This window comes from Mixophyes fleayi, chromosome 4 (genome assembly GCF_038048845.1).
Source record: "Mixophyes fleayi isolate aMixFle1 chromosome 4, aMixFle1.hap1, whole genome shotgun sequence".
In the NCBI taxonomy this organism is placed as follows: domain Eukaryota; kingdom Metazoa; phylum Chordata; class Amphibia; order Anura; family Limnodynastidae; genus Mixophyes; species Mixophyes fleayi.
The window spans coordinates 206788180-206814786 of NC_134405.1; positions in this window are offsets into that span (position 1 = coordinate 206788180).

A 26607-nucleotide genomic window follows, 5' to 3' on the forward strand; every position below is an offset into this window, starting at 1 on the left:
TGCTATATTATCTTTACCCCCCATTTTCCCCAGGACCTCTGCTGTACTGATATGAAAAAGCTTTCAGTCAATCACAGAATAAAAGGTTTTAATTTTTCATGCTGCTTGCCGGGAGTGCAGGCTGGTCTGCTGACACATTCATCTGCTTGACAAATAGTACCAGGTCCTTTGGTAGACTTATTTTAATCAAAGTATTGAATGTATGTAGGAGAGCACTCGTCTAGCAGCCTCCTACACACCAGAAAGCATGTGAGGAGGGGGTTCATCTCTTACGTTTTTCATCCCTTCCATTGCAATTTTAAAGATTTTTGAGCAGAGACTGAAACAATAGTAATTGAATCATGTCTTGGATTTAATGAAATCTATAGGCTGTCATTAGTCTAAAAAATGGGTGATGATTACATAATACAATTAAATGTGTTTGGATATTGGATATGTTGTTCAAAGATATGTGTTAATCTTAAACAAATATCCCAGTAGCAGGATCATTTTATAAATGCAGTGGGCATTTGTGCAAGAGCAATGCTTCCCTCCCTTCCCTCCTTAGTTTTTTATCCTAATTTTAAGAATATAGAAAATAGGTTTGGAAACTCTGTCTGTTACCTAAAGTTGTTATTGTCAGGATATTGATGGGACCAGAGAGTTCGTACCCTAAAGACTGGTTTGAACTGGTCAATGACACGATGTCACACGAAAGATACATGTATATGAATCGAAACAAATTAGACACATATGAGAAAATCTGGTACCACTGGTGGAAATTGCCATTTATTATTGTGGAACTGCAAAAGCGGGACTGTTCCTAATAAAGTGTGGGGAGGGGGGGTGGTCATACAAAGCACCATATGTAGGCATATCTTATGTTTCAATACTCTCACATACCCTGTTCTCCTTGACGAACAGCTTCCACACTGCAGAATAAATATGCTTAAAATGTTGTATTCCCTTTTTATTGATTATGAGATATTATTGCTGATATCTTGTAATGTACTATTTCGTCTATGTATACTGCTAAAATGTGTGACTCCCATATGATACCCCTGAGTGGGTGATAAGGTGTGACTGTTATTACTGTTTCTCAAAATTCAAATAAAAAAAAAGGAAATAGGATTGGAACCTCTAGCTGTTGGAAATACTGGGGAATTCAGTTCAACAAGAGCTAGATAGGCACACGTTGCCTGACTCTAGATTTTGGGAAGAATACTGATCTGTCATTAATAGTATTATCTTAATTGTTAGTGCATACCCCCAGGATGGTGGCAGCACTGGAAACTTAACAAGGTCATTAGTCCAATAGGAGCTAGTGCAAATGATGTTGAAGTACTAGGAATGTCACTGTAACATTCTTTCTTCATAACTTACACATTATTTCTGTAATCAGGGGCGGATTGGGAACTTAAAGTAGCCCTGGAAAGAATTACTGAAGTGGCCCCATGTGGGCAGGACTAAATCAACTGTAGGTGGGACCAATACAAAACAAGGTGGGATTTAGAACTACTGAAAATTGGTTGTAGTAACATTTAGGAAAACCTGGATGTGATGACTTAAAACACAGTGGATCATTTTTAAGACAATCCAGGGAAAAGGCTGCCAGTCCTGTGCTATACAAATACATGAATCCTTTTGCATTATCTGTGACTAGATTATGCTTCTGTGCTCAAGCTTGTTTAGTTGCCTACTAACTTGTCCTTCCAATATTCCCTTCATAGAAACATATCTGACTTTGTTTAATAAGTTTAACTGTTGCGAAACATGTTGGCACAATCGTATCTGATAGTCTGCCAGAGCAGCATATGAGCACCTCACTGCACTGTTGCATCTTTCCTTGACATTCTGAGATGCAAACTACCAGTCAAGTCTCTCTCTATATAATATATGAATATGTGTACTTTGTGTTTAAAAAAAAATATTAAAAATAATCCTTATAATAAATGGCTATCCAGTGCGATCACCACAAAGGTGAAATGCTTCAAACATCTGCAAGAAAACACTTCTTTTGTAACAATTGTGTATGAGTTCTAAATATGACCAGTGATCGGTGGTGTTATGAATTAATAACACTGCAGGGAGGGTTGGCAGACAATGTCATAAGTGAAAGGGAGAGCTATTCTAAGGGTTTGCTGGTGATATAGTAAATGCAAAGGAGGCAGGATTAATTATATTGTCAGTGTAATCGGGGGCTGGCCATATGTTCAACAAAGTGATCTGAGAATGGGACCAGTGCATGGCAGAAGGCAGACAATGAAAATCAATGCAAGAACCACTAAAGTATCACCAGAGCTGGAATAAACCACTAGGGCGCCTGGGGCACTTAAGAAAGGGGGTTATCATTTTAGATATATTTTAGACAAATGCACAAAACTGTATGCACTACTGTTAGATGCACGCAGCTCTGCCTTCATGAGCAGTACAGTGTGAAGCAGGACATACCTCCCAACTGTCCTTGCAGTGTGACCAAATCCTGATTAATCGAGACACTTACCCAAATTCGGGACTGCCCCACCACATTCAGGACAGTTGGCAGATTATCCTGCTCTCTCCTACCTGTTCTCGTCACTTTGACCACCCATAGCTGCTGGTTTCTTTAGATCAGTTGCTCCTTGTTTGGATCCTGGCATGATGTGGGGCTATATGGAGAAAAAAATGTATATATGAAATTTAGATAACTTCAATCATCCCCGGAATTAAATCAATAGCACCCACATTTAATAGATAAGCACTTCTCCAGCCACAAAATTAATATAATAGAACTCACATTTAATAAATAGACCTATTTCCTTTCAACCAACCACAACATTAAATAAATAGTATTTGCATTTAATAACTAAACCTATTTTTCTTCCTCCAAACAGCCCAAGCAATAAATTAATCCACAAATAAAATAGCACCCATAATTAGCCCCCACCTAAACTCCACCATTAAATTAAGAGCCTACCTTCCACCCTTATACTGTTAGGACATTCTCCCTTCCCTTCCCTCATATTACACAATATATTAAGACCCCCCCCCATTCCCTTGCACACTAAAGCAACATACTGCCTCTTCCCTCACACATTATAGCAGCCCCCTCTCCAACCTTCACTCACAATTGCAGCCCCCTCCATTACTCACACACTTTAGCAGCCCATTCCTCTATACTTCACACACTTTAACATTAGCAGCCCCCCTCCATTGTTGACACACTTTAGCATTAGCAACCCCCCTCCATCCTTCACTCACCTTAGCATTAGCAGCCCCCCCACTCCATCCTTCACACACTTTAGCATTAGCAGCCCCCCTCCATCCTTCACACACTTTACCATTAGTAGCCTCTACACCCATACTTCACACAATTTAGCATTAGCAGCCTCCCTTCCATCCTTAGCACACTTTAGCATTAGCAGCTCCCCTCCAACCTTTACACACTTTAGCATTAGTAGCCCCCCTTACATCCTTCACACACTTTACCATTAGCAGCCCCCCTCCTTCACACAATTTAGCATTAGCAGCCCCCCATCCTTCACACACTTTAGCAATTGCAGCCCCCACACCTATCCTTCACACACTTTAGCATTAGCATCCCCCTTTCCATCCTTCACACACTTTAGCATTAGCAGCCCCCACACCCATACTTCACACACTTTTGCAGCCTCACACTTACCTTGTTACTCCTGCTGCTGCAGCTGCTGGAGACTCCTCTCTATGCACACATGGAACGGAACCTGTCATGTGGTGCACGTCCCATGTGACCACTGACTGTATGAGTACTGCAGACAGCCACACAACGGAAGGCTGGAGAGACTGATCATTAGATCCACAGCCACATTAAGGACCACTCTACTTCCCTCCACACCCCCGCTGACTCCCGGTCCAGGAGAAGGGGGGCTCCCTGCACATAAATAGTGAATTTTTTTTTTAAACTCAAGGAAGTACATTCGGCGGCCTCCTGAGGTCACCAGCCTACCAAGAAGAGTCCCGGTAGGTTCTATACCCAATCCGCCCCAGCCCATAATCCTATGGTTAATGACAAGTGACACCACAAGTCGAACGCCCTTAAAAGCAGGTATTAGGGCAAACGTCAGGCACTTATGCATTACGGGATAAGTCCACTGAGGTCCCAGCCAATTGGAATCCTATGGGAATGTTCTCAGCTCAGGTATTAGGCATTAGGCTCCTCCCAAGGGTTGCTGGTTCTCTTTCACTGCAGGAAATACCTGGAAAGACACAGTACAGGCTCAGTATCAGTTATAATATTGTGCTGTCCTTAACAATTGTATTTCTTTATAGCTTTTAATTCTCTCTCCCCCCTCCTGTCACAAACACAAAGGTTGCCCCTTCCCACCCAAGCCAGCCTGGTCCCTATACGCACGTCAAGGACTAATCTCGTCGCTCAGCACCACTGGTTCAAGGCCCGTATGAACTCCGTCTGATGAGAATGTGTTGCAGCCGTCTGGATGTGGTGCTCTGAACCCAAAACGCAACCCTTGGTGCCCCCGGTTGAAAAATGAGCAGTGTCCACGACCGGTGAGTATGAGACTTCTTCTTCTTTTTAATTCTGCATTTAACAGGCATACACAGCCCCCCTTTAAACAGTATGAGTGAAGACTCCTCAGCTACAGCTGCGGCGCCTAACCCGCCGGAACATAGCTCAGATGTAGTCAGGTGCTCGAATGGAGCGCTGATGAGCGGACTACGAGCTAGCGTCAATAACAGTAGTCATCTACGTTGACCTGTCCTCGCTTACCAAGGCGTCTAAAAAATAACTCGCAACTGCCTTGGATAAAGAGGACATGACCGAGAACACCTATAAATCCTTTCCCAGATGGATCACAGGCTACTGTTCCTTACCTGAATGCCTGACCCAGCACTGCTATTGACTAATTGCCCTACCTATGCCTAATCTCAGAAATGTTTGTGAGTTACAACCCCACCCACTGGCACACATGCGATGAGCACTTCAGGTGCAAGGTGTCAAGACAACACTTTATCCCCTTTAATTGTAAAGACGTGGAGATATGGCTTGAGTTGGTGCATCCGGGTAGCACTACTAACCAGCAAAGTACCAGCAGGAGGTATCCGATTCATGGGAGGCATAGTGTTCCTCAAACACTGAGGAATAGATGTTTCGCTTTTAATAGCACGCACCAAGGACCAGAATGTAAACACGCCTGCTCTCATTGTCACAGTCCCCACCAAAGTAATGCCCAAGATACTCCACCGGGTCCGGCAGAGGGTGCACCCACCCCTTCTTAAAGCCCATTCCCTGATACGTCTGGGGGAGCTGGATCATTGGCTTCACTTCTTCCCAGATACTGAGCTGGCTTTCTTTCTGCAATGTGGCTTTCAGTTTGGTTTTATATTCCCTGTGGGCAGTGAAGTTAATGCGGTTACAGCTAGGCATTTGCGCTCAGCATATGAGTCACATGACATAGTGGCAGAAAAAGTGCGCAAAGAAGTGCTTCTTGGATGCATAGTCGACCATTTCCCTTCTCATCACTAGGCAGAATTGGTTATATACCCAATTGTCATTGTACCTAACAAATTGACTGGTAGGTTTAAATTAATTCAAAATCTATCACACCCCTCTGGTAGGTCGGTCAATGACTCCACAGATCCAAAAATGTAGTTCAGTAACTTTTCAGTCGTTAAAGTCGGCCCTGCACTTAGTGAGATCCTTTGCGGTGGGTGCGATGTTGGCAAGCTGGACATCAAGTCCGCCTTTCACCTCCTGCCCCTGCATCCGGATTCATTCCAATTCATGGATTTTCGTTTACCAACAAGTATTTCATTGATAGATGTCCTCTCATAGGTTGTTCGGTCTTGCACACCTATTTTGAGAAGTTTAGCACCTTCCTGCCCATGTGTGTAAACACAGGAACGGGTCACAAAGGTATCACCCATTAACTGGATGACTTCTTGTTTTTAGGCTCGGTAGACTACTTGGTTTGTGCAGTCATGCTCTGGTCAGCCCAGCCTCTGTTTGAGGGGTTGGGCATCCCGGTGGCACATGATAAGACAGAAGGTCCCTCTCACTGCTTTTCTTTCCTGGGCACTGAAATCAATACCGTTATGTGCTCCCTGAGAAGGTGGTAAAATGACTAGGCTTGATAGTCAGCACACTAGCGGCATGTAAACTGCCCCTGTGGAATGTGCAGAAACTATTAGGGTCCTTTAATTTTGCATGCTGGGCAAGGTTTTCTGCACAAAACTCCAGTTAGTGACCTCAGTCGATACACAACCTCATTCTCAGGTGTCCCGGCATTGATTCCAGGAGATGGATCTTGAAGCTCACCTCATGGGTACCCCTTGACCTTCTATGTTTGGCAGGGCTGGCAGATTAACTTGGCTCTATCCACCAGGGGATCCTACTAGGCAGCTTAATGACAATAGGTCCAATTCCTCAGTGTGCAAGGGTGTCGGGAATCAGGTCAAAGTGACAACATGACGGTTTTCTTATAGGCCAGATATCAGGAAGGCGCATCAAAAACAGCAGAGGCCGCCTTGCTGGGGATATCCTTTATGTCTTGCCTGCAAGGTAAACTGGATCTTACTAAAAGCTTCATAATTTTAAAGGCCCTTAAGGGGTGGAGTAGTGTGCAACCCTCTGGGGAAGATCTTAGAAGGTCAGTCACGGTTGCTATATTGCTCAAACTGATTGACGTGATTGCACAGATTGCCGATGATGCTTATGAATAGTTTCTATTCAGCATTTTATTCTCACTGGCTTATTTTGTGGCTTTTTGCATTAGCAAGTTAGTCGACCAGTCCCAACATATTCTGGGGGCAGCTTTGCTGGCTAGGTGCATTAACATTACTGATTCACTGGTATCCTGTAAACTTCTCTATCCTAAGATGGATCAATTCAGTAGAGGCTGTTGGATAGCATTACCCATACACGGGGACTCCAGAATATGCCCTGTAGTGCTGTGTACCCTATATTTGGGAATGCACTCACAAGAGGGGGATCTATGGTTTATTTATGCTGATGGATACTTCCTCACTAAATTTCAATTCAACTCCCTATTTAAACTATGATTGGAATACATGTGCCTAGATCCGACCCATTATGGCACCCACTCGTTTCGGATTGGGGCAGCTACTGCCACGGCTGAGGAGGTATCTTCCATCGCAGGCATTAAACACTTGGGTAGATGGAAATTCGATTCCAATAAAACCTACATACAACCTAGGTGATGCAAGGTTCCTTTCTCACACTTTCCCACAATACCACCTCTCCATGCCTCCCCTCTTTTGGTAACCCAGGACTTGGTTGCTCATTGCTTTTAGCGGGGACATGAAGGAATTTTTCCAATTTTCTGCTTGGAAAAAGGCCTGATTAGTTACGTTCCTCCAAGGGTTTTATGGGTTTTTCACCTTCATATGGGTTTCCAAACCCCCCAACCTCAACCCCTCTTTTCCTCCCGTGGGTCCGCCACTGACCTATGCCAGTGGTGGACAGTACTTGGACAGCTATGGCCACGCTGATGTCCCATACTTTGTTTCTAGGTAATCGAGTGGAGAAATATGTATATGGGTGGTCGGACACTAACATGTGCACTGGGCTTCCAGGCACCCAACGGCAAATAACTGGTCCACGTTTGTGTGTCCTGTAGCCGTGATATGGCTTGGTAGGAGGGGTTTAAGGTGGTCGGCCCTTATGACATTCTTATTGTTAGAGATGCAAGAGGCTGGTCCACTGGATATATTGGTCCTTCATTTGGGAGTTATGACTTTGGGAAGAGTAAGTCCCTTGAGCTAATCATCTTCATTAGGGATGATTTATGAACCATCAAAGCACACTGGCCAGTGGTAACCATATGCTGGTCAGACGTTATACCCAGCCTCACCTGACAATGTCAGATACCAGCCCCAGTAATATGGAGTGTTCTTAATACCTGAACAGGTCCATGGGGAAAGTGGTCCGGGCATTGGGAGGTGAATGCATTAATCACCCCTTTATCACTTTTGTAGAGACCTATATAGGGCAGGCAAGCTCCAACTCATGGGAGAAGGTTTATTTTTTTTTACAGAACAAATTTATTGAAGGTTGGGGGTGGTAGTTTGGTTACTTTGGGGCGGGCTGCAGGCCGTTAAAGGACTACAGCTTTGACAAGAGGGCACTTGTGAGTCGGCGACTAATTCATAAGGTGCTATCGCTGATTGGCCGCAGGTCACTGCCCTCTTCTAAGTACTTTGGCTCTTGGTTCCTTTGTGAGAAGGATCCCTTGACCTGATTTGTGTACGCAAGTCATTGTGAGTCCAGAGGAGATATAGTTACAATAATGCCATATTTAGCACCGACCAATCATAAAGGATTATGTCCTGGGTCCAGTGGCTAGTGCCAAATGGCCATATGTTGTTTGGTTCTGCTATTAATTGTAGCTGACAAATAAGTTAACTTCCTCTCCACCATGTCTTGTTTTTAATAAACTGTGACCTATTAATTTGCCAAAAAATCTGGTGTCAGTGTCTTTATTTTAGCATAAGTTTAGTTAAGGTTTAATGTGTGAGTGGGGTTTCGTTCAGTGAAAGTGAAGCATCTACAATCTGTAGTTTAAGCAGCTCAGTTCAATTTTTTATTTTCTCGCCGTTGTATCAGAAGATGGTAGCTTGAAAGTTGTTATTAATTATGACGCCAATGAGGAAGGAAGATGGTAACACAGTGACAGCAAGCAAGCAATCATCATGTTTCCCATCAGACTGGTTGACAGGCTAATAAAACAAGAATGTATTAAAATGGAAAACCCTTATTAGGATGAGGACAGCAATGTTAGTGAGATGACTGTCCCCTATTAATAGACCCACACTCCTTTCTACCTTTGAGATGAGTGGATTATGGTGCATTTGAGGCAAATAAGAGCTCAATATTGCTGCAGAGAAAAAATACAACCCATGTGAAAAGAGCTGCAGTGCAATGATGATGACAGTGACAGTCAGTATCACTATATTACTATTGATGGGTAAAGGTAGAGAGAGTGGAACATACATCTTCATTGTCACCTCTTTGACTTGTTCTGCGCCCTTGTGACCTTACTAAAATTGCCTGCAGTCAGTCTGCATTCGTTTTTTACTTCCAGTGGTAACATTACCTTATCATGCAACATGAGAGAAGGCAGTATTTATAAATGTCAGTAACCATGTTACTTTTTCCATGCATGTTATATTTTTCCTGCATTCTGATGTATTTTATAAAGATGAATCTTTAGGTAACTCGCAAATCCGGGTCGATTTGAGCACCCAAAGCCAACACTTTTTGAAAAATCGTAACATTTGTTGACTCTCTTTACTCATATCTATTTATCATAGACTATATAGACAAAAAGTATTCAGACGCTTGACCATTACACCAGCAGGGACTGTAATGACATTGAATTCAAATACATATAGTTTAATATGGAGTTGGTTCCCCTTTTGCAGCGATAACAGCTTCCACTCTTCTTTTAAGGCTTTCCACAAAATGAGGGAGTGTTTCTGTGGGAATTTGCAGCCATTCATTCTGAAGCATTAAGATTGCCCTTCACTGGAGGTAAGGGGCATAGACCAAAACCTGAAAAACAGTCCCATACCATTATCCCTCCACCACCAAACTTCATAGTTGGCATAATGCAGTCAGTCAGGTAAAGTTTTCCTGGTATCCACCAAACGCAGACTCGCCCATCTGACTGCCAAACAGAGAAGCATGATTTGTCAGTCAACAGAACACATTTCCACTGCTCCACAGTCAAGTGGTAGTGTGCTTTACGCCACGTCATCCAACGCTTGGCATTGGTCTTGGTGATATGAGGCTCGCATGCAGCTGCTCGGCCATGGAAACCTATTTCATTAAGCACCTGCCGCACAGTCTTTGTGCTTACATTAATGCCATTGGAAGTTTGGAACTCTTCAGCTATGGAATCAGCAGAGCATTGGCGACTTTTACGCACCATGCACTTTAGCAGTTGTTGACCCTGCTCTGTGATTTTACGTGGTCATGGAATATCAAACAGGGATTATATTTCACAAACCGTCTTATTGCAAAGGTAGAATCCTATCACAGTGCCACGCTTGAAGTCACTGAGCTCTTCAGAACAACCCATTTTGTATCATAAATGTTTGCAAACTGAGACTGCATGGCTAGGTGTTTGATTTTATATACCTCTGGGAACGGGTCTAATTGAAACACCTCAATTCAATAATTAAAAGCTGTGGCCAAATACATTTGTCCATATAGTGTATACCAGCTTTCCTCAATAAGAAAAGTGTGGGTGAAATTATCCAAGCATGTCACCTATGAAAACATACTGCATAGTATATTGTATAGCAGGGCTGTTGAAATGGGAGTACTGAAAAGCTGTTTTTAGCTCCAAGCTTCCCTAAGAATCTCCCTGGACTTTACTGTATGACATCATTTTGATAAAGATTCAGCCCATTAATATATTTTTATAGTATTTACAGGCCCTTCCCAAAAAATGTGCACACCAATGACTGTTAGGAACCCCGCTAGCCGGCACAACACAACCTGGAGTCTACTCTACCAGTCAGGTATTCACTGGAGCCCCTGATGGTGGGGACAGACTGGACTGCAGACTGGCAGAGTGTCACGGGCACTAGGAGTCTTTACCCAGGTATCACCAGATGATGGACTTACCAGAGCAGTATAGGTGGTAATATGGTACTCTGGTAGCGGGGTGATAACGGAACAGGAGACAGCAGATGGTAAGAGAATGCTCGTGGAAAGTCTATGACTAGCAGCACTGGTAATATATAGATAATTGTACACGAGGAACTGGATGGACAAGGAAACGTGAGGGTAGTCAGTGGTCTGCGGATAGCAAGTTGTACCACTGCTATAGTGAGGAGGAATGTCCAGAAGTAATGAGGAGGTGATGAGAGTCAGCGGTCTGCGTATAGCAAGTGGTACCGCTGTCTAGGTGAGGGAATGGAATCCAGGTGAAGGTATCCGGGAAGTCAGTGGTCTGCGTTAGCAAGTTGTACCACTGCTATGTGAAAGGATACAGGAAACGGGTGACTCAGGAAACAGGGAACAGTGGTCTGCCTCTAGCAAGTTCTACCACTGAAATATATCTGTGAGGAGGAGCACGGGGAGGTAAATGCAATGCAGAGTATACACGGGCACACTGAACTTGATCCCACGATGATATGCACAAAATAGTAATAACTGAACAGCACTGCACAATTATACAAAGTCACAAGAGCTATCCAGGCTAGAACGTAACACAGTCAAATGATGGCAATAGTCTCAGCAGATAGGAAACTCCAGAGGAGAACAACTCAGTCCAGTAAGATATGCAATACACCAGCACAGTCAATGAGAAGTATGCATACCGTGGTTCAGGAGAGCAGGCTGTCAGACAGAAGTGCAGGGATACCTGAACGGCTGGAGGCCGGCAGGAGACGAAGTCCCAGGAGGGTGGAAGCGGTAATCAAGTAGGTGCAGCGCACAGGTGGGTAGACCAGCAGGGATGGAAACAATACTCAGGAAGCAGTAGTATATAGAACTGGACACCTGGAGAACACTGAAGAGTAGAGATGGTCTAGCCGAGATGAAAGCAGCGGAGCGTTGATCCAATGCAGACAGGCGAGTTGACACAAGCGGAGACACTGTAGAAGCACGGAGAGCGGATCAGCTGGCTGCAGATACGAGGAGTACTGGAGGGTTGCGATGAGCAGGGCACTGCAGATACACGGAGGCAGCGGATAGGAATCAGCTGGTGCAGTCACGATGAAACACGGGAGAGTTGAAGTGAGCAGAATACTGTAGATACACGGAGGCAGCAGATAGGAATCAGCTGGTGCAGTTACGATGAAACACGGGAGAGTTGAAGTGGTCTGGAAACTGTAGAAGCACGGAGGCAGCGGATAGGAATCAGCTGGTGCAGTAACGATGAAACACAGGAGAGTTGAAGTGGTCTGGAAACTGTAGAAGCACGGAGGCAGCGGATAGGAATCAGCTGGTGCAGTAACGATGAAACACAGGAGAGTTGAAGTGGTCTGGAAACTGTAGAAGCACGGAGGCAGCAGATAGGAATCAGCTGGTGCAGTAACGATGAAACAGAGGAGAGTTGAAGTGGTCTGGAAACCACAAACGAACAACAGGAATCAGCAGGAGCTGAACACACTAGGAAACACAGGAACACCTTCAGAGGCTCATGGGGAATGAGACTCCAAGATCAGGCAACGAGGTATAGACCACAGGTGCTTTAAATAGGGAGTGTTGCCTGATCAGCCAATTAACTAAAAGGAACATGTACTGAAGGTTTGAAAGGGCTGCACATGCGCAGACCCTCAGGATGGTGGACGGCCACGGTTCCTAAACACACGAGAAGTAGCACTCACAGTCCGGTGAGTGACACAGAGGGTCGTGAAGTGTGCACCGGCTAGGGAGAACCCAAGCAGCGGAATCAAGTCCAAGCAGAGGTCAGAGGTCACAAGCAGACAGGGAGGTAAGTATTCAAGCCAAAGGTCAGGGTCACGAGACACACAAGCGGGGTCCAAATTTAAGCCAAGGGTCATACACGGGTAAGCAGTAACAGGGTCCAATAGACAGGAACAAGCAGGGAGCAGGCTAGCAGACTGGATACAGAACTATAACCGGCAGTGAGGCTGCAAACCTCACTGCCTTAAATACTAGTGGCCACCAATCAGAGCCTAGCTCTGAATCACACACAGCCCCCTGCCTGATTAATGAATCAGGCATTAATCAGCCCACAGGCTAGTCAAATCAAGCCCCAGAATGTTAAGTACAAGATACTATCTTCTGCGCATGCGCGCCCGGCTTCCTTCGTTGCCGGGACGCAGCGCAGGGCAGAGAGCTTCCGACCGTTGCCAAGGCAACGGTCGGCCAGGATCCAGAAGTGACGTCCCGGTTGTCATGGCGACGGCCAGGACGTCAGAGGACGGTGATGAGTGTCGCGGCGGTGCCCGCGGTCGCCACAACTGTCTAACAGTCCCCCCCCTTGAGGAGGGGTCAAAGAACCCCGACACCCAGGTTTCTTAGGGAATTTTTTGAAAAATTCCTTTAAATGTTTAGCAGCATGAAGCCGTCTTTGTGGTATCCACGACCGCTCTTCCAACCCACGATTCCTCCATTGAACTAGAAAGTGCACCTGCCCCTGCACTCTCTTAGAATCGAGGATCTTATGAATGATGTATTTGTTCGTGTTCCGTACAGAAAAATTTGAAGACTGGAACTGATTCGGGTATAACACAGGTTTAAGCAGAGAACAATGGAAGGTGTTGGGGATCCTTAAGGAACCAGGGATTTTCAATCTGAATGCTACAGCATTAATCTTCTTGATAATGAGGAAAGGACCGATGAATTTAGGCCCTAGTTTTTTGCAAGGCTGTCTGAGCCTGATATTGCGTGTAGACAGCCACAATTTGAGGGAGCAGGTGGTACGGTGGCGGTCCAAAATTTTTTTTGCAAAAAATGAGGCTTGTCTCAATGATGACTGTACTTTTCTCCAGATAACTTTGAGATCCCTGGTCGTGGAACGAATTTCCGGAATACCAGCGGACTTGAGAGAGTATAAGGAATTAGACCTGGGGTGAAAACCAAAATTGCAGTAAAATGGAGAGGTTTTGGTAGATGAGTGACAAGAATTATTATACGCAAATTCTGCCCAGGGTAACAGAGAAGACCAGTTATCATGAAATTCCGAGGTGTAACATCGTAGGAACTGTTCTAAGGACTGGTTAACCCTTTCGGTTTGCCCATTCGACTGAGGATGGTAAGCAGACGAGAGGCTTATCTTGATCCCAAGAACTGTACAAAAAGATTTCCAGAATTGTGCCACGAATTGGGAACCGCGGTCGGAAACGATGTCAGTAGGAAGTCCATGAAGCCCGAATATATGCTGGATGAACAGAATGGCCAGATCTCGAGTACCTGGGAGCCTGGGTAGTGGTATAAAATGTGACATCTTGCTGAAGCGGTCAACTACCACTCAGATGGTGTTGTGACCTGCAGAGAGTGGCAGGTCAACTATAAAGTCCATAGACAAGTGTGTCCAAGGTTTTGCAGGGATAGACAATGGAAGCAACTGACCTACAGGACGACTCCTGAGAACCTTACTCCTGGCACAACCCTCACAAGCGAGGACATAACTCTTGACATCAGCGGGCAACGATGGCCACCAGACAGTACGGGAGAGGATCTCCAAAGTCTTCTGTATTCCAGGATGTCCAGCAGTCTTACTATAATGTGCCTCAGCCAGGACTGCTTTCCTTAAATGAACAGGAACGAATAAGCATCCTACCGGAGTGTTATCAGGAGCTAACCTTTGAAATCTTTGCAGGGTGCAGCTCAGGTCTTGGGTTAACCAAGCATGGATCATGGAAGTGGGAATGATGGGTTCAGGACTAGTAACCGGAACATGATGTGCCAGGAAGCTTCTGGACAGAGCATCTGCTCGGACATTCTTAGAACCTGGACGGTAGGTAATCACAAAGTTAAAACGGGTGAAGAACAGCGACCAACGAGCCTGTCTGGGGTTCAGGCGTTTGGCCGACTGTATGTATTGTAGATTCTTGTGATCAGTTATAACAGAGATCTGATGTGTAGTGCCTTCTAGCCAATGTCGCCACTCCTCAAAGGCCCATTTGATTGCCAATAGCTCCCGGTTACCTACATCATAGTTGGCTTCTGCTGAGGAAAACTGACGGGAGAAGTAGGCACACGGATGTAGGCGGTGAGTATGGGAATCTTTTTGAGACAAGATGGCACCAGCACCGACGTCGGAGGCATCAACTTCAAGAACAAACGGTAATTCAGAATCTGGATGTCTAAGGACCTGAGCTGATACAAACGCTTTCTTTAAAGTCTCAAACGCGGTTATTGCCTGGGGTGTCCAGTTCGTTGGATCCATTCCTTTGCGAGTCAAGGTGACAATAGGAGCCACAATCTCAGCAAAATCGCAAATTAATCTTCTATAGTAATTGGCGAAGCCCAAGAACCTCTGCACCGCCTTGAGATTATTTGGTTGTACCTAATCCAGGATAGCTTGGACCTTGGTTGGGTCCATGGAGAATCCCTCAGAGGAGATTACATAACCTAAGAAGGATACCTTCTGCACCTCGAATTCACATTTTTCTATTTTATCGTAGAGGTGGTGTTCTCGCAACTTCTGTAGAACGTGTCTGACATGGCCCTGATGTACAGTTAAGGATTTGAAGTATATGAGGATGTCGTCCAAATAGATGACCACGAAATGACCCAGGAACTCCCATAGCACCTCATTAATCAGATCTTGGAACACTGCAGGCGCGTTACTAAGACCAAACGGCATGACCAGATATTCATAGTGGCCCGAAAGTGTATTAAATGCCATCTTCCACTCATCTCCTTCTCTGATCCGGATGAGGTTATATGCACCTCGAAGATCGATTTTGGTGAAAACCGTTGCACCTCTTAATTGGTCGAATAATACGGAGATTAGAGGAAGTGGGTAGGTGTTTTTGACTGTGATGAGGTTCAATCCTCTGTAGTCAATACAGGGTCTTAGTCCTCCGTCTTTTTTAGACACAAAACAACATCCAGCTCCTACCGGAGATTTGGATGGCCTGATGAAGCCTTTCTCCAAATTCTCCTCAATATAATCCTGCATGGACTTGGTCTCGGGACCCGAGAGAGAATACAAGCGTCCCTTGGGTAACTTGGAGCCAGGTATGAGATCGATGGCACAGTCGAAGTCCCGGTGAGGTGGCAAAGTATCCGCAGCTCTCTTGGAAAACACGTCCCAGAAGTCGTGGTATTGTGAGGGAAGTTGCTCCAGAATAGACTGGACGATTCGCAGAGGCAGGGTCAAGCAAGACTGTGAACAATACGAGCTCCACTGAACGATTTCTCCTCTCTCCCAATCCACAACAGGGTTGTGACGAGAAAGCCAGGGATGGCCCAGGACCAACGGAACCGATGAGCAATCAATAAGGAGAAAGGTTATGGACTCAGAATGAAGTGCTCCAATGTTCAAGTATAAAGGCGGAGTCTCCCATTCAACCTTACCTCCAGGCAATGGATTCCCATCTAAGCCACAGACGATAATAGCGGATTTGAGTCTTACAGGCGGAATCCCAGCGATGCGGACGAACCCGATATCAAGCTCCACTATCAATGAAGGCTGATAAGGCCACGGAACTGGCACCAAAAGTGACTTGTGCGGGAATCAGGACAGCATTCTTTTGGGAAACAACTTGCAGGCCTAAGTGTATCTTTCCCAGAGATGCTCCTTTCTCAGGTTTGAAAGGGCAAGAGCAGGAGAAGTGGCCTTTCTTCCCACAATAAAGGCATAGTCCTTGTGACCGTCTCCTGTTTCTTTCGTCAGGAGATAGGTGAAGCGGCCCTGAGGACATAGGCTTCTCAACATCCGTGAGAGCGGGAACAATTGCAGAGGAGCAGGAAGATGCCTCCTTCTCTGTTCTCCCCTCCTTGATTCTTCTGTCAATTTTAATAGCAAGTTGCATAAGGCTCTCCAACGAGGCAGGGGAAGGATACTGCACAAGTGAATCCTTAACCTCCTCTAAAAGTCCTAGGTGAAACTGACTGCGCAATGCTGGGTCGTTCCACTCACAGTCAGGCGACCATCTGCGGAATTCAGCGCAGTATTCTTCTGCAGAATGTTGGGCTTGCTTTAAAACCCGTAGATGAGCCTCAGCAAAGGCAACACGATCTGGATCATCATAAATGAGGCCTAGTGCATTAAAGAAGGCTTCCAATGATTGCATGATAGGGCTCGACTGTGGTAGGGTGAAAGCCCAGGACTGGGGGTCACCCTGCAGGAGGGAGATGACAATTCCCACTCTCTGCTGTTCTGAACCAGAAGACCGAGGTTTCAGCCGAAAGTAGAGTTGGCAGATTTCTTTAAAATTCCGGAAGAGAGCTCTATTTCCGGAGAACCGGTCCGGCAAATTTAACTTGGGTTCATCAACTGAACCAGAACTGAGCAGTGTAGTCCGGGGGACCCCGTCTGAGGAGGACAAACGCTGGGACAGTTCCCGGATCATCTGATAGAGAGTCTCAATATGACCCGCCAGAGCTTGAAGAGGAGACGATTTGGTTCCGCTTTCTTCCATACCAACTTCGTCTCCGAAATGTTTGGGCCGGTTATAATGTTAGGAACCCCATTAGCCGGCACAACACAACCCGCAGTCTACTCTACCAGTCAGGTATTCACTGGAGCCCCTGATGGTGGGGACAGACTGGGCTGCAGACTGGCAGAGGGTCGTGAAGTGTGCACTGGCTAGGGAGAACCCAAGCAGCGGAGTGAAGTCCAAGCAGAGGTCAGAGGTCACAAGCAGACAGGGAGGTAAGTATTCAAGCCAAAGGTCAGGGTCACGAGATACACAAGCGGGGTCCAAATTCAAGCCAAGGGTCATACACGGGTAAGCAGTAACAGGGTCCAATAGACAGGAACAAGCAGGGAGCAGACTAGCAGACTGGATACAGAACTATAACCGGCAGTGAGGCTGCAAACCTCACTGCCTTAAATACTAGTGGCCACCAATCAGAGCCTAACTCTGAATCACACACAGCCCCCTGCCTGATTAATGAATCAGGCATTAATCAACCCACAGGCTAGTCAAATCAAGCCCCAGAATGTTAAGTACAAGATACTATCTTCTGCGCATGCGCGCCCGGCTTCCTCCGTTGCCGGGATGCAGCGGAGGGCACAGAGCTTCCGACTGTTGCCTTCGCAACGGTCGGCCAGGATCCGGAAGTGACGCCCCGGTCATCATGGCGACGGCCGAGACGTCAGAGGACGGTAATGAATGTCGCGGGCACCGCCGCGACTGTCTAACAATGACATTGCTGTGCAGCATGCAATATGTTTTTGAACATTTAATTGTAACATTTTTTGTGCACCAAGATGTTTACTTTGCAAGCATGTATGTAGTGCTGTTGAAAAATGAATGGATTGGGACCATCCATAGATATAACTTCTGCTGAGGTTTGCTGTTTATGAATTGGGAGAGCAGGCTGCAACTCTTGCCCGTTTCTCATTCTGCAGTCATTAATTTAAGCAGTTGGAAAATAAACTTTGGGAAAATATCAATTTGGCAGTGGCTAACCATGTCATTAGTTAACACCCCAAGGCCTATTTTGGCCTTAATCTATCACTGACACTATTACATTTAGCATAGTGCAAATAGCCTAGGATGTATTAAAGTGCAGTTTTGTGAATCAACATATTTCATGAGGTTGAATGTGTGGTTTGTAAATCAAGCCATTTATAAAAGGCAAAACCATACTTTCACTTGCATGAATTTATACTGCAAAAGTGCAAACTGTACCTGTGGCTTTAAAAGTTGCAAAACATACAGTTCAAAATGGTTGAATGCATCAAATGGCATTGAGGAAAACAAGTAAATATTTTACATGTGATTCTGATTCCTATTAAAAAGGAAAAAATAAGTTTGGTCCTGAGTGTGTCTGTCAAAGTAGCAAAGGTTGTTGAAATATTTGATGAACTAAAGGGAATATCTATTAAGCTACCATTAATCGGGGTGAGAGAGGAAATTGCAAAGACTGGGGGGGAGAAAGCTCTACAAAAAACGAGGGAGGAGAGTAAGCTGCAAAAAATGAGGGGTGGTGGGGAGAGAAAGCTGCAAAAAATGAGGGGTGGTGGGGAGAGAAAGCTGTAAAAAACAAGGAGGAGAGAGAGAAAGCTACAAAAAATAAGGGAGAGAGGAAGAAAACTAGAAAAAACAAGGGGAGAGAGAAAGCTACAGAGAATGAGTAAGGATACTGGAAATATTGGGGATATGTGGCGGGATAAAATTGGAGGGGTACGTTCAGAAATCTCTATGCATTACAGATTATGGGGATCTACTTATTAAGTCATAAACCATACGAAAATGGCTTTTTCCATATGGTTTAGGAATTTTTAAGTAACCTAGCAGCTACCTAACAAAAGTCTAATCCAGGAGATATCATAGATATCTCCAGCATTAGGCTAAGTTTTTATTTAATCTGCAGTCCCCATAATTTTCAATGGGGTCTGCGGTCTGGGGCAATTTTTTTATTTTTTTTTAAGTTCTATTTTGCAAGGTCAAGATAACAACAAAGAACGATTGACAGAGTGAATACAGTTATCAAAAAAAGACCAGAAGCAACCAAGTCAACGACCAGCGTAGAACATGTGAAACGCTAAGCCAACCGAACCTTTACAATTTAGTAGTAACGAGTGACCCAAAGTTTCTGTTGAAAGAGGAAAGAAGGAAGGAGAGGGTATAGAGGAAGAAAGGATCGAGAGAAGAGGGGAAAAGGAAGGAGGGTAAGAAGCAACTAGATCCATTGTAAGGGTAAAGAAGTCCAAGAAAGAAATGAGGTATTAGAACTGGGTTATGTAAACATGGGCATGCCTGAAAGAAGGCTAACCATGGGTCCCAAACCTTGGTGAAAGCTCTCGAAGAGTTCCGAATAATACTGGTCATATACTCCATCCGTTGAGTCTATTAATTATGGACTGCATGGAGGGAGGGGATTGCATACGCCAGTCTGCCGCTATTTGTCAAGTAGCTGCCAAAACAATGTGCCTAATCAATTCATTCTGATGTCCGGATGCCGAGGCAGCCCCCAAAGGGAGTAGAAAGAATTTGGGCTCCAGGGGAATGTCCACCTGAAGAATTGAATTAATCAGGCCTCTAATCTCAACCCAGAAGCCTGATAGTTTTGGGCACGACCACCATATGTGGAGGAATGTGCCTTCTTGGGAGCACCCTCGCTAGCACCGATCAGATGAGTCGTGGAGAATTCTGCAAAGACGCGAAGGCACATAGTACCATCGGTATAGCACTTTGTAGATGTTCTCTTTGATTCTAACACAGATGGAGCGGCATTCTCGTATATCTCAGACCATTCCTCCTCCGAGAGCTCCTCACCAAGGTCCCGTTCCCAAGCCAGTTCATGAGGGGCTCTAAAAGTTTAAGAGGAGGGAGCAAGTTCGTAGTAAAGCGTCAATATTAGACCTTTAGTTGAAGATTGGCGTAGACATAGAGCTTCAAAGGTGGAGAGAGGTTGGGATAAAAGGCGACCTTTAACAACACTATGAAAGTGGCGAAGTTGCAAAAACTGGTAGAAGTGCTTTGAGGAAATGTGGATATGCGATTGAATTTCAGAAAACTGAGGAAAAGTTGCAGAGGTGGATAAATGGTTAAGGTAAATGACTCCCCGCGAGTACCACGGCTGGAATGCGCTATGATTAAGTCCTGGAGGAAATTCCGGAGAATTGAATAGTGGAATAACCAGGGAGGGATGGGGAGACAAGGCAAATTTCTGGGATGACGAATCCCAAATGGATAGAGAATGTGTAACTACTGGGTGAAACAACAATCGTTTAGAGCGACGAGATCTTGGAAGCCATAGGAGAGAAGATAAAGAGAGCAATCCCAGACCCTCAGCCTCAATTTTAGACAAAACTCTGGCTTCCGTCGGACCGGACCACAAGACACACTGAGCGAGCTGGGTGGAGAGATAATATCTTCGGAAATCAGGAATCCCCAAGCCTCCCCCCCGCGGGGATATCTGAAGAACCTTAAGTCGGACTCTGGGCCGTCTACCCGACCAGACAAATCTAGAGACGTAGAATTGCAGGAATTTTAAAACATATGGTGGGATGCGGATGGGAAGAGTCTGAAAGAAGTAAAACAGCCTTGGAAGGATATTCATTTTGACGGCATTAATGCGGCCAATCCAGGAGATGTAAAGCTGAGACCACGATGTAAGGTCTGTTTTTACTTGGCCGAGTAGGTGAGGGAAATTAGCTTGAAAAAGATGTCGATAGTGTTTAGTGATAAACACCCAGATATTTGATTTTGTGGCGACCCCATTGGAAAGGAAAGGAGTGCTCCAGCAACAGCTTGTCTATAGCTAGTACATTAAATTCCAGAACCTCTGTCTTGTCTGGATTGATCCTGTAGCCCGAGAAATAGCCATAAAGGTCTAGCTCATCTAAGAGGGGTGGCACCGACGTTTTGGGATTAGTAAGAGCCAGTAGGACGTTGTCCACATACAGAGCAATCCTATGAGTAGAGGGGCCTACCTGAATGCCCGATATTTCATGATTGCTTCGGATTCTAGCGGCCAGTGGCTCAATAATGAGCAAATATAAGTGGGGAAAGGGGGCATTACTGGCGAGTGCCATTCGTGATCAGAAAGGGCATCGAGGTCAGGCCATTAGCAGACACAGTAGCTGACGGGGACTGGTAGAGGGCTAAAATACCTGTCAAAAATCTGTCTGTGAATCCCATAGCTCAAAGCACAACCTCTATGAATGTCCAGGAGATGCGGTCAAACGCCTTTTCAGCGTCGAGCGCCATGATGAGAGAAGGAAGAACATCGTTATTTATTGTATGAATCAAGTCGATAATCCTTCTAGTGTTATCAGGGGCTTGATGCCTTGGGATAAAGCTCACCTGGCCAGGATGGACGAGGGCTGGGAGCAGTGGGCTCAACCTAGAAGCCAGAATCTTTGCAAAAATTTTAAGGTCTACATTTATTAACGAGATGGGCATGTAACTAGCACAGAGGGAGTGATCTTTCCCCGGTTTAGGAATAACAATTATGTTGGCCATAGTAGTGGCGGGATCAAAGGAAGCCTCCCCAAGCACCTCGTTGAAAAATTTTGTCAAGTGAGGGCCAAGGACCTCAGGGAACTTTTTATAGTACTGGGAGGTAAGGCCATCCGGACCAGGAGCTGAAGAAGATTTCAGAGACTTGACTGCTGCCATAACCTCTGGCAGAGTAATATCTACATTCAGAAGAGATTGCTATGTGGTGGTAATTCTATGGAGGGGTGTAGATGAAAGGTAATCAGGGGGGTCAGGGGATCCCGATTAAGGGGGGGTGCATCAAGATTATAAAGAGAAGAGTAGATATCTCCAAATTCTCTAACTATCCCCGCTAGGTCATTCATTACATCTCCAGAGGGAATCTGACATATTTTGTCAATATGTTGCAGGGCAATTTTTTTCCGGAGCTTTCTGGCTAGTACAGAATCAGCTTTATCCGCTTTGTTGTAGTAGAGCTGTTGAAACTTCTGCATGGTAACAGCTGCTCCACGGGAGAGGATGGTATTTAGTTGACCCTTCAGAGAGGCAATCTTGGGAAGTAAGGCCGGGTCGTGGTGAGTCTGATGCTGCGCAAGGAGTGAGGCTAGCCTAAGTTCCAGAGATGCTACTTCCTCGGCTGCTTTCTTTCTAGCCGCCGCTGATTGACTAATCAGTTGACCTCGTATGGTAACCTTGTGAGCCTCCCAAACAATTCCTGGGGTTACGTCAGGGGTTGAATTATATAAAAAGTAATTAGTAATGGAGGTCATAATGTCTAGACAAATAGCTCTGTTAAGTAAAAGCGAGTCATCTAGTCGCCATCTACTGTGCTGGGGAGGCGGTTTAAGGAGATCTAATACGATGGATATGCCCAAATGATCTGTCCAGGAGAAGGGGGGTAATGTCTGCCCATGTCATGTGGTGAGCGAGTGAATGCGAAATGTGTAACGTTGTCAAAGTCAGCAAATTGGATAAAGTCATATCAATTAAAGTCTAGCAAACTTGGTTGTCTTTGTCTGAAAAGATGTGTATGGTACGCATCGACGTACAAGGGCACGCTAAGGCGTGAAAGGGCGTATGCATCCACTACACGTGGCAGCAACAGAAATTTGTCTTTTACCATACATTCGCACAAACACGCATACTAATAAAATAGTACACATTAATGGTAGTTGCAACACATAGTCAGTTATGTCGAAATATAGTAGTATTTATATGTTATATCAGAGTTACATGCATAGTAATGAAATACACGGAACAGGTTGTAGGAATCACATCATGAGTGGTATCATAATGAACCTCGTTACATATCCTACTGTTTGGTTCACTCTGCGAGGGAATCGCAGAGTGCATACGCAAGTTATGAATGATAGGGAATTATGAACTACTTAAGACTAAGGAATCTTGGTGGGAAGAGCCGAGCATACCCCCTGGAGAGGTGACCCCCTCCTTTGGATTCCTTAGGATGAACCAGCCAATGATTGACAACCCCTTGGACATTCCTGAGACCTGGACCAATAGATACAAGCTATACCATCTTCATTGTATTACTGTATTTGATTGTGTATATAAGCAGCAGCTTGTGATCCAGTGTGCAGACATCTTGTCCCCAGACTTCAGGATTGAATGACTGCACTGGATCCAGAGCGCCTGCGATAAGTAACAGCTGTATTTACTATTACTTCACTTGAGCATATTTATTGTACTTATTGCGAATAAATCTTTGTGCTTTAGAAACACAAATCGAGGTTCGACAATCGTTATTGGTTAGCGACAATATGCACATAACAATTTGGGGGCTCGTGAGGTTTGGAGGTTTCGTTGCCGATGATACGCAAGACCAACGGATTTCGGTTCCTCAACAAAGGGTGGAGACGCGTCATAAACGGGTAAGAACGCATTGTGTTCAAAACCTGAATTTTACTCTGTGTTGCGAAACCGAATGTCCGTTTTGCATTATCATGGGCACGCTAACTAGAACCTAGGGACAAAAGAGAAAACTGTTTCTTTTTACTGTCATTGTGCGTTTTAACTGTATTGCATTGCTTAGCATATGTGTATTTCCTGATGTGCGTACGCAAACTTCCAGTAGATTTGCCACGTGGTTAAACAATCATTTTGATAGTTATTATACATGCATAGTATAATTACTTGTGAAAGCCTCTGAGATATTATTACTGTTGTTGGGAACTTTTGATTTTCTGCGCAGAAAAGGTGTATAGTGTGTGATGTTGTAACGTAGATACACTGTTTATTATTCATTGTGCTCAGTTGCTGTCTGACGAGGCGGATTGCCCAACTGAAGGACGGTATACAGGGCAGGTATACCGAATGCGAAAACCGAGTTTTCGCAAAGCGCTACCAACAGATCGCAAGGTTTGCTAATAATTAGTATTGGTAGGCAGTGCGATCTAACCGCATCTTTAGTGCGAATTGGTGAAGCAGCTAGGAGGAATTATATTGGAAAGGCTGGTTGATTGTATCGACTTTGTTCTCCCAGTTATAATAAACTCAACAGATTTTTGTGGTTTAGCCAGGGTATAGAGGAGCTGATAGCCCTTGGGTCCCACAGTGATATTGTCTGTGTTAGGGGTCCTTGTTTAATACAAGAGGAAGTGAGTGGACGCGGCTTGAGCAAATACGTCCACGGCCAGTAAGAGATCTCTAGCGGTAGAGTGTTTGTAGCAAATTGTTGAAAGTGGTCTGCATAGATTGGTGTTATTCAAAATGGGTGCTAAGCATACACTAAAGATGGTCAGTGTACTGCCTAAGGAAGGCCCTATTGGTTCAGCGAGGTTTCTCATGTGTAAGAAATATGGAGCATACGCAACTGTGTATTGTGACACGTGGGTCAAGATGACCAAAGATTGTGATAGGCCTTTCCCAACAATAGGAAGTTTTAATGCAGAGGTACTAAATCATGTAAAAGATAAAGTATGGTTGATTACCTCAACGAAAGTGAGGAATAAACATAATGATTGTTTAAAATTGTGGCAAATGGAAGGTAACATGTGGCAGAGCAGCGAATGCAAAGCAGAAGTAGGCGTGGCTAAAAGCGCGCGCACAACGGAGGTAACCGTCGAGAAGAGTGGCGAACTCAGCGCAAGCGTGCCCCCGCCACCTTATGTGGCGGGAGCGGTAAGTACAGCCGGTATTAAAACTGAAAAAAGAAAAATTGCTAAGTTGTATCCTGTTTTAAGCCAGTTTAAATCAAGTGTATCTGAAAATGAAGATGAACCCACTGTGATTTCGGCCATTGCCCATGCTGTTAGTGTACTAGAGGCTCAGCGCAAGTATGAGAAAATGGCTGAGATAGGTGAGAGTAGCGTGATCACTAGGAGTAAAAGCGTTCTAAATCTATAACCAGCAAATCCTGTATTGTCCCCTGAAGTCAGTGTACCAGAGGGTGCGTTCCCAGTCCACACAATATCAGTTCCCAATGGGATACCGGATAAGGATGGTGTAGTTCCTTTAAGAAATGTTACAATGCATTGTCCCTGGACTAGATCAGAATTACGTTCCATTATGACTGAATTCCCAGATCCTAGAAAGGAGTTAGCTAAATGTCAGAAATTTCTTAAAGACTTAGGAAATGCTCACGAACCAACCAATAAGGATTGGCGTGTAGTGTTGAGGGCGTGTCTTCCTCCCAATACTAACATACAAAAATTCATTGAAGATTGTTTGTTGGAGGAAGATGACACCTTGACTGATGAGATTAACCAAAAGAATATAGAACAAATTGTCAAACACTTAGCCATCTATTTTCCAGTAGTAGTAAATTGGAGTAAGGTTTTCACCATCAAACAAAAGGATAGTGAAACAGCAGCAGATTACTTCACTAGAGCTATAGCAGCGATAACACGGTTTACTGGAATATCCAACATAAGTGAGGACCCACATCACAGAGAGGTAGCTGTAGGAGTACTGATGGATGGCCTTAGAGAAAATTTAAAGGCGAGAGTACAAACCACATTACCTAATTGGAGAGGTGTCACGGTAGATTCTCTTAGGGAGTCTGCTGTGGAGCACGACAAAAAACTTTTTAGACAAAAGGAGGAGAAAGGTGATAGGTTAATGACGGTGAGTATACAGGCTCTAGAGGGGATGCATACACGACCACCAGCATACAACCCACATAATAAGAAACATAGAGTGATCAGATGTTTCAATTGTAATGAAGACGGACACATAAAGAGGGATTGTAAAAAAGACAGATTCAGCCCTAGAGGTGGGACACATAGATATCCTCCAAGGAAGAATTCACATAGAATCGAAGACTCACATCTACCCGCACATATTATAACCACAAATATTGCGCAGGAAAATGATAGTCAGCGCTAGGGGTCAGGTCATACCTGTAGTCTACAGCCAGTGAGGTTAACTGAGAGTCAGAGTGAAGAACCAAAAATGATAGTTGACATAGCTGGTAGGAAACAAACTTTTCTTGTAAATACAGGGGCGGCCCGATCTGTGATAACCTCTCCTTTCAATCTACAGATGACAAGTAAGACTATTCCAGCTATGGGGGTAACGGGAAAAGTGTTACACTATCCTCTAACTAAACCCGCTAAAGTTACTATCGGGCCTCTGCATACTAAGCATTCGATTCTCTTGGCTGCAGCGGCTCCTACTAACTTGCTAGGGAGAGACTTGTTATGTAAAATGGGATGTGTCATATACTGTACTTCTGATGGTGTGTTCTTAGATATACCGGAAAAGGTACAGGATATATTGGACACCCCTCAAAGGTTAATGTTACACTCTCCTGTTATAGAACAAAGTCCATCTCAAGTAAAGGGGATGTTGCTGGAAATACCAGGTTCCCTATGTACCAGAGATGGACAGGACACTGGACTGATGACAAACGTAGCCCCTGTCATGGTCAATCTAAAAAGAGGTAGGATAGCTCCAAAAATCCCACAGTATCCATTAAAACCGGAGGTGGAACTAGGGGTATATCCTGTTATTGAGAGGCTGTTACAACAAGGGATTTTAATTCGTACAGCCAGTACGGCAAATAGTCCCATTTTCCCTGTGAAGAAGAATGGGGGGAGGGGCTATAGATTAGTCCAGGACTTA